Raw genomic sequence first — 13,995 nt, 5'->3', positions numbered from 1 at the left:
ACTGCATAATTTATTGAAGCGATGTAACGCGGATCACGTATAATCAAGTTGAGGCAATTCTCTATCTAAAAGTTCGGATATTATAAATACAGCTCTAACCGCCAGCACCTGAGTTTATATTCTTACAATCAGCAAGATAAGAAGCTAAGCCGGCGAGGTATTCAACATTATCCGCACAATATTATATGATCTGTGTCCGCACACATCTTACTCGCTCAATTATAATCAGAAGAAAGAATCTATCAGAAGTAGCGCAGCGGCAGATTATTTTGAACACCTGGGCCGCTGAGCTACTTCTGTTCAAAGATTCAAAAAGACAAATCAACCGCGATATAAACCGTGATTACCTTTTATATTGTTTTAAAGCTCCCGATATTATATCCCGGTCGATTTAAGTTTAGTGAAACTAACCGTGAATCATTTAAAACGGTTAAGATTCAAAGACTACTTCTGTTGCTGATTGTATACGTTTTATAAGCTAGAAGGTTACAGTCTACCTTTATAATCTAATCGAAATTATTTTATTAGTCGCCGTTCATATTGTTTCAATTGACGACCATCACACGCGGCTCGTTGATCTAGGGTTCTTTACGATCATTTTTGTACCCATTGAAAATGTGATAAGTACTAGAATATTTCTGCTGCCGTAGCCAACTATTAATCACTTTACGTGTCAATGTATCAAAATACAATTCTGGGTGTAATTTGAATCTCAAAGGGCCAACCTAAAATCCATGCTTAGGTTTACTTTTATTTCATTAAAACTAAAACAGCCTGATCAGCGACCAGCCTAAGTTGTTTTCCTTTAAAACCTGTGACTACGAGACAACACGGTCGATTCCAAAGTAAATACTTAGGCGTGGTATCTTCGTCACACTGATTCTTGAAAAAAAAAGGGTATTGAGCTGATCTCACCTGGGACGCCTCGAACCCGAACTAGCGTAAACATAATTTGGTCTCTTCTCTCACAATTTACTCACGACAAGAAAAAAGGATGTCGGGCTCGTCCGGGATTTGAACCCGGGACCTCTCGCACCCTAAGCGAAAATCATACCCCTAGACCAACGAGCCGCTTGTGAGAGCAAGTGAATTACAGCGATTAGTTACGCATTACGCACGGTTATTGCATTCGATTACGTATGTGTGAAGTAATCTTTTACCCATCGAATTGACTAATATAGTTTCGATTAGATCTTGACGTTTTTTAATGGTCACTTACAAGCCTGTATTTTGCAATTCTGGGGATGGTCCAGTAAAAATTAAGGATGACTGAAAATTTGCTCTGTATACATACATTGTCACGATATTGCAACAGACAGCTGTTACTACTTACTAGTAGTTCTTCCCGACCTTGACCCAGCCGATATTGGCCACCTTAGAAGCGGCCCTCGTCGGTCGTCGGACGTCGGCGGTACTCGTACCAGCGCTAAGTACGTGAGCGGCACTTCGCTAATTGCGTGAGGCTGGAGTGTGAGTGCCGATGTGTGACTATTCGCTTTTAGCCCCGAGGCTGATTCCGTAAGTAAACGTTATAAGTCGCGTACATGGCTCCGTGGATGTTGCCTACTTAGGATTTTCTTCCATTGATAGTAACAAACACTTCATGGTAATAATGGTGAATATTACCTATAACCTCAGCAACAAATTATACAGATATCTCTTTATGACTTAAATACCTACACATGCCTACATATTTGGTATATTTTAATTTATTAATAGATGCATACCAGAAATCGTGAAACCGAAATAATAGTTTTAATTGTTTTGTTATTTTTTATTATATGTTTTTTTTTGTATTGCTATTTAATTATTTAAATCTGGGAATGACAGTATTAAATTGAGTGTCAGAACAAATTCAATTATTTTCAGATATAATAGAATGTTAAATAGTAGTGTGTCTACTTGAATAAGACAAATTAAAATATCTTCGTAGAAAGTAATTTAGTTTAGTTGCCTATAAGATTTAGAAATTGTGACTCAAGAATGTATTATATAGTTAAAAGGATAAAATATTTCTAAACCTACAGATCAATGTAAATATCGTCAAAAATATTTATATTCTCGCATATGCTTTCAAAAAACAAGACATGAAAAATGTAATAATGTAAATATGAGTAAGTAATCTAGCCCAAGAATAATTGATATTCTGTGGATCAATAAGTGCATACTTACTACCTAACTTATTTTAGAGTGCTATTCCAATTTCACAATTTGATTTAAATTTGTTTATCATTTTGAGTTTTTTACTGAATACTATGAAGGTGCAATTAATGTAATGATGAGATTTATTTTTAGGATTGGCTTAAAAAACCCTTTCATTTGATATCACACACGAGAGGTTTCCGAAGATTTTTTTTCCCATAGAAAAAAAAGATATAATAATAATAATAAATCTTTATTGCTTTAAACCTTACATTACAATTCATATTGTAAAATTTTGTAGGTAAGACAGGTGTATTAGGTTTGTAACACATTTAGGTAGTGGGGTTGAGCCTCTGCCTCCCGAACTAGGTCTAAGCCTGTGATTCGGGAGTCAGCGATTCCTCCTTGATTTGGTAACAATGGTATCAGCAATAGAAATCCGTAGACTGGAAAAAAGGTAAATGACAAAGATTGTAACTAATTAAAGCCAACTAATGCAGATATGTGTAAGATGACGTCAAAACTTTTTTCTTTTTTTTTGGTTCTACGTGTCAAGTTTATTCAAATGGCCTAAAGATCAATCGCACCTATTTTCATACTTTTAACACCATTTGCAGCATTTTACTGAATTTCGGGGTATACCGCTAGGACTATCCGTCATGTCGAAATGAGATCAAATGTAAAGTTCGAATGCAGCTTTGGCCGACCGCCGACCAGGCGACCTAGTCGAAACAATACGCGCGTACGCAATGTAGGCCACCTTTCACTGCGGCTTCCGAATGTTGTGGCAATATTCGGCTATCACAGCAACCGGCTCGTTGGTCTAGGGGTATGATTTTCGCTTAGGGTGCGAGAGGTCCCGGGTTCAAATCCCGGACGAGCCCAATGTCTTTTTTAACTGATTTTCCAACAAAGTTGTTCTTAATTCAAATGTTCAAAAGCCTGAGGGTTTTTTAGAAGTTTTTTATTTATTAATTATTAGGTTTTCTGAGATTATAGAATCCATAAAAAATACATTTATACTCATATTTTACGCACAGATAAATAACTCCTATTAATTCATATATTTTTTATCTTCATGATTACTACACCTTTACGTAAAAAATAAAACTAATAACAAGTATCTATATGTTCTCGTGTGTGAATAAGTATACCATAGTAGGTGTAGTGTAGTAATCCGTGGCATATTTAAAGACGCGGTAATCCGCAGCGATAGCGCCGACACGGCGGCGCGGCTCGCGACCGCGCGCGCCACCGCCGGCACCGCCGCCGCCGCCGCCGCCGCCGCGCGCCGCACCGGTCGCGACGGGACCGAGAGCGGTCATTATTCTAGCATTGCGCCGGTATTTTCGGCACGGCTCGGGCTGGCTACGCACTGAGGCAAAGACGAGTGGAGATGACCAATAGCATTCCGCTATTCCTCTCATCTCCGTTCGGCAACCGTATCCAAATTATAAGTAGTTTTAAAACATTTACCTTACATTCGTTGCAGGCATGACTGTTAGGCCAACATGGATTATGACGTTATTCATAAGCCTGTCAAGTCCATAGAATAATACCTAAGCTAGACTGCTCACTCCATACATCAGTGTTCTTAACAAAACGCTTATTACTCGTATTTTCGTAATCGACATCTAGAGTAAAGTAGCGTATCAGTACCGCTTCTTGACAATAGATAGATATAAGTGGAGTTCATACTTCTCCCAACCAGTACAATAATCGACTGCAAACAAAAATCCCACGACAGAGATAACTCGGGATGCTAGCTTTATCATTATCACCGCAGTTATAAATAATGATCGCCATAATTTATTGCATTTCGATAGCATCATTAGGTAACGATAAGTGTTGCGAGTTGCCGGAATGTTGGTTAATAATTGTTATGATTGGTTATTTCGGCAATTGACACATGCGGCTCGTTGGTCTAGGGGTATGATTTTCGCTTAGGGTGCGAGAGGTCCCGGGTTCAAATCCCGGACGAGCCCAACTTTATTTTATTACTGAAGTTACTTATTTATGTACGCTTTGTCCATATACATATGATACTATTATCGTATTCACTCTATTGTAGCGTATTTACTCTATTAGGCTGCCAAATTAATACAAGATGCATCAAGCAGATTTCAGTATGCCTATCCATTGTAATTTAGAATATTTGAATTGTTTTTATTCTAGAATAATTATTTAATTAAAGTTAAAAAGCTGCATGTATCAACCCTCTACAACACAAATGTAATTCTACAAAATACATGAATAGTTTAGCCGTATTAATGAAGCTGACAACATACGTTTCCAGTTTGAATGAGCCAAGGAAACGTGTGGGCGTAATTTATAGGCCATTATGTTATGACACGGTGCCGTCGTGTCTCCTGATGCAGGGTTGCTCGGTTTAAGGAGTGGTTTAGAAAAAAGTAGCAGCACATTATGTGGATTTTTCATTTTATTTTAGTGATAATTGTTAAATAGCGCATTATTGTAGTAATCCGTACATACTATTCTAAACAATTAAATACAATCGTGTTAAAAATAAAAGGGCGAATTGAAGTGTTCACCTTTTATATTACATGTCTCCTAACCTAAGACTTTTTGAACAGCGTCTTCTGAGAGAATCTATGGGGTGTTTCTCATAAACATAGTTTTTTCTTCCATAGACAAACCTCTGGCGGAGGTTAGATCGGAGAGACTTCCTGACTACCGAAGATGAACTCCAGTTTATTGGTATAAATTACTCGTAAGATGATATTCCTAAAAGCATACACCTAGTTGTGAAAATTGAAATTCAAGTGTGGCATTGTGGAAAACGGCAGGTGAAGATTGACAAATTGTGGTGTACAAAAAGTCACGAAGTACATTGCAATAAAAATTAGAAAATTCAAACAATCTGATATTTCTCAATATGATTTTATTGTTATTATATAGTATTTTATCTGCAGATTACTGAAAAAATAAACTACTTCAAATTACTAAAAAAATAAAAAAATATACTAGATAATTCACTGGCACTTTTTTACTGAACCACTCCTTATTGTGTAACATATTTTCGACACAGAAACAAAATAATAGAGATTAAGGTAAATACATACGTGCATAACATTCTGAAATACCGTTTTAGCAGGATAAATAAATCCGGATTGTCTCGATTTGACACAATAGACAAGTGTTTCTTCGCGAGATTTCCCTCTTTTCCAGCGAAATGATTAAATTGTGAAGCTTATTTATTTACAAAACGTTGAGCACTTTATTGTTCTGCCATAATAAACTTCAACCTTGTGTTTTTATTATATTGAGAAATATCATTTTTTTAAAGAATCTACTGTTCATAAGTCCATTTTATATATTTACAGACAGAATTAAATGTCCATTGTGTTTTTTCCAATGGGTAGCCTTATTAGTTAATATGATGTGGTGGTAGAATTGCAGTTACAAGCGCTGATGGCCTAGCGGTAAAAGCGTGCGACTTGCAATCCGGAGGTCGCGGGTTCAAACCCCGGCTCGTACCAATGAGTTTTTCTGAACTTATGTACGAAATATAATTTGATATTTACCAGTCGCTTTTCGGTGAAGGAAAACATCGTGAGGAAACCGGACTAATCCCAACAAGGCTTAGTTTACCCTCTGGGTTGGAAGGTCAGATGGCAGTGGCTTTCCTAAAAACTAGTGCCTACGCCAAATCTTGGGATTAGTTGTCAAGCAGACCCCAGGCTCCTATGAGCCGTGGTGATGATCCCACAGACAAACTCATTGTTGAGTTTTGGTGGGGCTATTATTACATTAACATGATAAAATTACCATGTATCTTATTAAATAAATAAATAATACCTACTAGGTGCAGCGCTGGGCAAGCGGCACTGCGAGGCTTGTGCTGGGCCACTTTCTGTTTTAAGGACACATACACATGTTATAGGTGCAGTCAACCAATTTGAATCCTAGGCCACCATAGAACCTTGTCGCTTTAACTACTCTATACATGACATGCATCACTCAATAAGCACTGTCGTAGAAGTCATTATGACATGGTTCTATAGTGGCCTAGGAATCAAATTGGTTGACCGTACAGCACATCTAACATAGTAGGGTTTGCTTCTTAAAAAAGACGCCAGTTTAAATATTCAGTAAGATAATTTCTTGATCGCTTTTCTAATAGTATGTTGTTACGTCACACCGCACTGCCTTTGCGTTATCATGGATCAGTGATGACATAGATATCTGCGCGTGAGTGGCGATCGATCACTAATTTAGACTTCCTTTGTAAGCGGCTCGTTGGTCTAGGGGTATGATTTTCGCTTAGGGTGCGAGAGGTCCCGGGTTCAAATCCCGGACGAGCCCGATTTTTTTTAATAATTTGAGACCGAATCCGGCTTTACTCCGGCTCCCTAGACCAACGAGACGCGATCGTCAAGTTTCAAGTCAATTGAATAAAGGTATAATTTTAAAAATCTTAGAAACACTCAAATATTTTGTACAAACACTTTTGCACTTAGATTCGCTAGCAGATAGTTATCAGACTATACGGAGCTCGTTGCAAGTCTCCAGCCCACTACTGGAGTGTCGTAAATTGTTTCCCGAGAGTGTAAGGAGGTTAATGCGGCACACTCCCCATTTAAACTTATCGAGTTCAACAGCTGGTGGCGGGAACAATTCCGGTCCGGAGCAGTTAACATAACCAATAGGTATATGTTTTTTACAATTTATATGTAAATGTATGGGAGACAGAGCATCCTTAAGACGGTTGTTAGTCTTGCTTGGTATCATTAAATAAATCGCTTAAACACCAGATAAACATCCTATCCCTCGCCTCTACGATTTTAGATAGAAGCATAGAGAAATAGTTGCAAGTGACTATCGATTGTTGCCAAAAGTGACGTGCCAAAGAATGGTATTTACTCTACAATCTCGTCCTTTCCTCCCACACTTCCTCAAAGTCGAGATTGTCACGCACGGCACGACAGGGCACGACACACGACACGAGGCGACACGACACGGCACGATACGGTGTGGTGGCACGCCGGCACGCTCGATAAATACATATAACGTCGGCCATCACTCCCAGAGGCATATTCAGACTTTAAAAATTTTACTAGGTGTGGTATTTTTTTAGTTTATTGAGAAATTCCTTTGGAGGCCGATTTTAAGTTTAGAATGTCAACTTGTTATTGGTATCATTTCCTTTGTGGCTTGTCAAAAATGTGATCCTTAAATACTGATCTTGAAGTTTAAATCATTGAATTTTAGATTTACATGGGTCAAGTACCTTATAGTGCGAGCGAGACGCCCGCGTGAATAAGAGCTAACTGATATGATTCCAATAACATTCTAATATCGGTTTGATGTCAGTGCACGTCCGAATTGACCTGTCCATCTACTATTTGATTTGACTTGCAAGTGAGATCTACTATGTATGAGTGCTATAAAATTAAAGATATTTTAAAACGAGAATAAGGCCCCGGCACGTGGATCGCGTATCTCCCTCGTGTCGAGTTTACGCGTTCACTCACAATTACACATGTTGACGTTCAACTTTGTTTCCGTCGGCAATATCACTCGCAAAGAGGCCTCTAATGTAAACAGAACTGCGATCAAATTATGAACAACAGCCTGTGTTTGACATACGGTGGTTGTAAAATCGTAACTGCTTCAGAGTTTACATTTTCATCGCCTTTTGTATTGTTTGAGGACTCAATTTAAGATTAAACGCCTAAATTGTTTGAATTAACGAGTATTGTTGAGTAAAATTGATCCCACCAAAAACAATTTCATGTAAAATATTACCAAGACGAAACCATAAGGCTCACACTGTCAGAAAGTTATCAGATCTCATGTAGAGCCAAGCTTGTAACTCTACAAGCCCTAACTTCACAAACTCTACACCTTATCCAAAATATGTGGCTTGGCCGTTTCGTTACATGAACCTATAACAAAAAAGTAATGAATAGTGAATATATTTTTCACCTTACGCCCATGTGACGGTACCGTACCCCGAGATGCCTTTTATAATAAAATTAGATACTATATATATATATATAGTGACTCTGTGAGCTGTAGACCACGCGAACCCTGATGACTCCGCCATTTTGAATATTCATATTCATATTCATATTCCTTTATTGATAAAATTACAAATTTTACATGTCAAAAGGGTAATACAACATATAATTAGGACGATGTCAATCGAAGTACAAGTAAGATAAGATACAATAAATCTGGATCAACAAAAGAATATCCATATCCAACCTGCTCACCAAACTGCACGAGAATCGGATGAAAAATGCGACCTGTAGACGAAAACATCTGGACATACGAAATCATTTTAAACGAAAGTTGAAACGAAAACTTTCGCTTTCGCTCGGTCAATATCAAGCTTCTGAATACCTTCGTCTGGATCTAATGAAAGTATAACACTTAACTACAGACTTGTTTTTCTCTGAGATGAAGATACAGGAGTAACGAGGCGGCAGGTTAACGGACGAAAAAACACTATGTAATAAGTAATAACTTATGATCACCATTATAAGTAATGACTACTATTTGTCGCTGTAGGGAGCATGCTGTGGGTTTATGGCAAGGTAACTACGTACAATAAAAACAGGGTGGAGATACATACTGATACTGACTTTTACTTACACCTTAGTTGGCTTTTGTAGTTGGTCTATCGAATATCTGTCATGCACAAGCACATCTTTAAATGAAATATTTTAGTAGTTAACCAATTTTACACGCACACATACTCACTTATCGGGCTTGAGCCATTCACGGCTCAGCTCTCGAGTTGTGAATGAATGCGTGTCGCGCGTAAACACGAGGAAATTGGCGTGTCATCTAATCACTGTTTTGTCTTAGCGACCCCTTCCTCGGCCTATTTTGGCGTCATTTTGTTTGATATTGGTATTTTTCTAGTCAGTTATTTACCTTAGTGTTGACATGAAGAGGGAAGATTTTTAAAGCTACTTGGCCTGAACTGAAATAGTGGTGGAGATGCAGAAAACTATGATATTAAAATTGAGTACTATGACTGTAGTTCTAATTCTGAGGGCTACATTGCGAGTTTCGTTGGCAATTATCATTCGGTCGCTGCTTCGGCAACTAATCGCAAACAGGATCGGAACAGGAATTCCCAAAGCTAACTAGCGCATTCAGCTGATTCCGTATTGTGAAGTGATCGCAATCGATTCATCGGCACCGACTAATTTGGAGAGTTTACAGGATTTCTGGATTACAAGGTTCCGCAAAAGAGTCACGATTACAGGCTAGGCTAGTAATAGTAGAAACAATCTTAACTGCCCGTCGGTGGACCTTATACCTTTTGTAATAAGGTCCACCGATGGACAGTTAACAGTGTGGGCGATGGTACAGAGCAACCCAGCCCAGAATAGTGGTTTTTTCTGTCGGTGGCGAAATACCATACTGCCTATCTCTTTGAAGTGCCTCATTCTGTAGTCCTTCGAGCATATTTAATATCCTCTATATATATATCTTTCCTCAGCCAGACATTTTACGGGAGGAAATTAATTTACGATACTATGCATTTATGCCTATAATAACATATCTAATGCTTCTCTAAAAGCATGACTGCGTATAGAAGAATCAGACACAGAAAAATAAAGATTGTGTTTTCTGTTCCCGACAGGGATATCATCAAGGCGGATTTCTGGTCATATCACCTAAAACAAGTTTTATAACTTGTTTTAAGAGTTATCTCTGAAACTCTTAACGTACATATAGGTCAAAAATAATGTCCATTTATTTACTGTGTTTTTAAATTTAGGAAAGATAAATTAGAAGTGAAATCTGTGTGTGACCCAGAAATATCTCGGCGGGACCCTTGTCGCTGCGTGGCTTAAGAGGCACCGAGGCAAGCTGATTCGATGCAGTACGGGGTGGCACCAATAACTCGAAAGACATGTAAATCATGATATAGCGAGTAATGAAAATCGAACTTTCCTATTTTAATTCAGTAATTTCTTGTGGCAAAATAAAGTAAGCGACGTAAAGCCAGGAAAATAAGAATTTAAACGGTAATTAGACGGGAGAATAAATACGAGTACAAATGCCAAATACTTTATACTTTAGTTACTCTGAAAAAATACTTCTTCTTAAAAAGTTGCTAGTGACATCGCTCGGCTAGTTATTTTAAATATACAAAAAAAAAATAGTTACTGTAATGGTATGCAGGGTAACGATATATATTTTTTGTTTTTGGTGTTTTGTTCTATCGCGCCAACTCAAGCCTAATAAGGTTTTGATGAGAGTCTGCTTTTTCAAATATGACCTAATTTCCGTGTGGATTATTTTATGGCATTTGCCCTTGATTAGGTACATGTCATCTTTAAACTTACGTCATTAAAATTAGAAATGTGAGACAGCAAAGTGTCAACTAGTGTGCCATTCACCCTAGAGCTACTGCCGAAATTGAACAAATATTATAGGACATTATTACACAAATTGACCAAGTCCCACACTAAGCTCAATAAGGCTTGTATTGAGGCCGTTGAGGGTACTAAGGCAACGATATATATAATATATATAAATACTTAAATATATAGAAAACACCCATGACCCAGGAACAAATATCCATGCTCACCACACGAATAAATGCCCATACCAGGATTTGAACCCGGGACCATCGGCTTCATAGGCAGGGTCACTACCCACTAGGCCAGACCGGTCGTAAACTAAGAACTAAGCAACTAAACACCAACGCTCTTCAAAAATATTATACTTGGCTTTACACTACTTTGACGGGAGTGCACGCTGTGCACGCAGCGCAGCGGTGCGCGGTGCACGTTGGCCGCCTCATGTAGCTTGGTTATCATATATTACCGAACAATCTTTGGTTGCTAGAGCCACGAACGCGGACAGCCAATTAGTAGCAATATCACCAGCCTCGTGACACCACTCGGGCCGAGCACCCACGAGGGGCCTCGCCAGACAGATATACAGGCTGGGCCTGAATATCCCGAATGATTTTACCTAGACACACCGGAGCGTAAGTGGTGTAAGCAGCTTTAAAAAAAACATTTTTGATACAATATTTTATCGGCTGTCTATTATTAATATTTAACATTTTGGATATTGAATTGTTACTCGTTTAAGATACTGGGACAGTGATGAGCAGTCGGACATTCTACCTTATACTGCTCAAACGTAGCTAGCAGCATATCCGCCCGAACCGTCACCGCTCTGCTAGGCGTGTTCATATATTTATGAACATTACGCTCCTCTGACATATCAATTCTGATTATGTCAAATATTTAATGTACTCGTTTTTCTAAAGAATAATTGTATGCAGTTTTGAAATAATTTGGAGCACCTTTAATAACCATAACAACAAAAAAAAAACAAAACTGTATTTTTGGGCTCGTCCGGGATTTGAACCCGGGACCTCTCGCACCCTAAGCGAAAATCATACCCCTAGACCAACGAGCCAGCTGAGCTTGTGCCCGAATTATACGAACACTTCGTATCGTATTCACAGTCCCCATCTTTCGTCATAAGTGAAAGGTGACATACATATTTATGCAGAAAGACTTACGAGATATGCGATATTAAACCCTAATGTGCTGAATATAAGAGGCACCTTCAATTATGTATGGAGCATTATCAACAGGAACTTATCTACTTTATTTTTTATCAATGCCGCTATTATAAAAAAACCATAAAATTATTCATAATCAAGGGCTAAACTATTGATTACGGCGCAATCGACGTGTATTATTGTGGATTATAAATATTGTGGGCGCTAGAGGTACACTCAGTAGCAATAAAAAAAAGAAACACTTTTCATAGAAATATTCACAGGTTGACCCGTTATAATGGCTCTTAAGTATACATTCCTATAGGTATCTTTAGGTTGATACAAATGTAAATAAAAAAATGTTTTTAAAAACAGTGATATCACAAAATGACACTACAGGTGGAATTTCGTTATCTAAATTATGTTATCTAAATATATACCCCTTATTTATAAACGCGCTACAAGCCTCAATTACCTAAAAATTGTTTGTCTTCAGCTGTCACATTGACTTATGTATTTGTAAATAAAGGAATAAATCATAATTTCACTAATGAGGGTTGTACTTCGTTTATTAATTAGGCGCATAGGAGAGTGCATTTATTTGTTGTTTATTTATTTAAGCCTGTAATCGAGTCCTTTTTATTTTCTTTGAGACACAATTCTTTTGTAGATACTTAAGTACTTTTCAAAGATACAATAAAATAAAATTTCAAATTTATATATATCAAATGATTCTCTGTGGAATACTGAAGCTCTAATAAATTAATAAATAATAAATAATAAGTCCTTTTCAGATAACTCTCAATTCATTAACAAAAAAAATCAAAATGCGATTGTCTTCGTGTAATATACAGGGTGTTTGGTGCATCGTTAGCCAAAAAAAATTGGAGGATTGCTGGGGTTATTTTCTATCACCTTACGCCCTCTAAAAAATTCTTGGGCCCACGTATAATTTTTTTTCGTTTTTCTTGTAATTTATGAAAAATCTTCAGGGCCGATATGCTTAAACTTCATTTAAAAAATAAGTGAGTGATAAAGAGATGCAATTTTTACTGCATCGTAATCTCTAACGTTGCACGGCTCGAATAATGTCAAATTTACTGACACGTAACGTCTAATTTTTTTTTTATTGGCCCTCAAATGTTTACAACGTGTAAAAATTTAGTCTAAAGTCAACTTTGATTTGCAATGAAAAAAACAAATTAAAGAGACAGCGGTCTTGAAACTGTTTAAAAAAAAACTGTGTTTTGTGTTCTTTCTAACGATGTACAATTATCTTAAAAAAACCTTTCATAAACTTCATTTTTTTCACGATTTAGTAACGAACGCAACGGTAAAGTTATCGAGATTCAAACATTGACACTGTTCCCTTTTGCTGCCAGCTTTGAAGTCCCCATTTTCTTTCAACACACAGGTTGATCTACAGGTTGTAAAGATTTGAAACTTATCTTTCGTAAATTTGGACGTCAAGGTCAACTTTCACAAATTTGAGCGTAAGCGATTAGGCATGATAAGATAAGAAAAAAATCATGAAAACAACACGTGCGAAGCAGGTAAAGACTGCTATCTCTCTCATACACAGCCAGCTCAATTAAGTGCAGTTGTCTTTTTGTGTTGAACTGAAAGATGACCTTGAACTTAAAGTCCAAGTTTAATACAGGTTTCTTTTTGAGATAATTGGATATTGGCAGAAAGACCGTGATTTCATAATTCTGACTTCTTTCTAACACGATGTACAATAATCCCAAAACACCTTTCATGAACTTCTTCAGATTTTGGGAAATGAAGGCATCATGGAATTGTCGACATGCAATAAAAAAAAAACATTTTTTTTTGTAAGCTTTCAAGTTTTTTTTATTAAATCAAATCTTTTACACTACAAATCTTGCTCGAACTGACGACCTTCGTTGCGAATGCATGCGTAGCACCTGTTTCTTATTTCGACCGTAGTTGTTCGCATTCGGATTTCTCCTTTGATCACATCAAACGCCGCCAATATCCGCTGGGACAAATCTTCTGGTGATTCTACTTCCGTTGCGTAGACGAGTTCCTTTGCCCGTCCCCAGATGTAAAAGTCCAAGGGAGTTAGGTCCGGGGACCGTGGGGGCCATGGAATGGGGCCGTCTCTTCCAATCCATGAATTAGGGAAAGCGTTGTCTAGGTGCTCCCTGACTGTTATCCTCCAGTGTGCGGGACAACCATCTTGTTGAAAAACGATACGCCTATCTTCATTGAAATGAGGTACATCAGCTAGTAATTCAGGTAGATCATGTTGTAAAAAATGAAGATAGTTGTCTCCATTCAAATTATCGGGTAGGAAGTGTGACCCAACCACTTGATCG

General features: G+C 37.7%; 1 protein-coding gene and 5 non-coding genes across 7 annotated transcripts in view; 4 read left to right on the top strand and 2 right to left on the bottom strand.

The window, feature by feature from the left end:
• The window catches only part of LOC133525472 (dopamine D2-like receptor), a 402,684-nt gene that overhangs the window by 81,583 nt on the left and 307,106 nt on the right, over window positions 1–13,995 (top strand). The window lies entirely within an intron of this gene.
• On the bottom strand, window positions 1,000–1,071 carry Trnap-agg (transfer RNA proline (anticodon AGG)). The gene has a single exon. It is a non-coding gene; the product is annotated as a tRNA-Pro (tRNA).
• On the top strand, window positions 2,955–3,026 carry Trnap-agg (transfer RNA proline (anticodon AGG)). Its single transcript has one exon. It is a non-coding gene; the product is annotated as a tRNA-Pro (tRNA).
• Window positions 4,056–4,127, top strand: Trnap-agg (transfer RNA proline (anticodon AGG)). Its single transcript has one exon. It is a non-coding gene; the product is annotated as a tRNA-Pro (tRNA).
• Window positions 6,397–6,468, top strand: Trnap-agg (transfer RNA proline (anticodon AGG)). Its single transcript has one exon. It is a non-coding gene; the product is annotated as a tRNA-Pro (tRNA).
• Window positions 11,494–11,565, bottom strand: Trnap-agg (transfer RNA proline (anticodon AGG)). Its single transcript has one exon. It is a non-coding gene; the product is annotated as a tRNA-Pro (tRNA).

This window comes from Cydia pomonella, chromosome 15 (genome assembly GCF_033807575.1).
Source record: "Cydia pomonella isolate Wapato2018A chromosome 15, ilCydPomo1, whole genome shotgun sequence".
NCBI lineage: Eukaryota > Metazoa > Arthropoda > Insecta > Lepidoptera > Tortricidae > Cydia > Cydia pomonella.
This window is presented reverse-complemented; position numbering and strand designations above follow the sequence as displayed.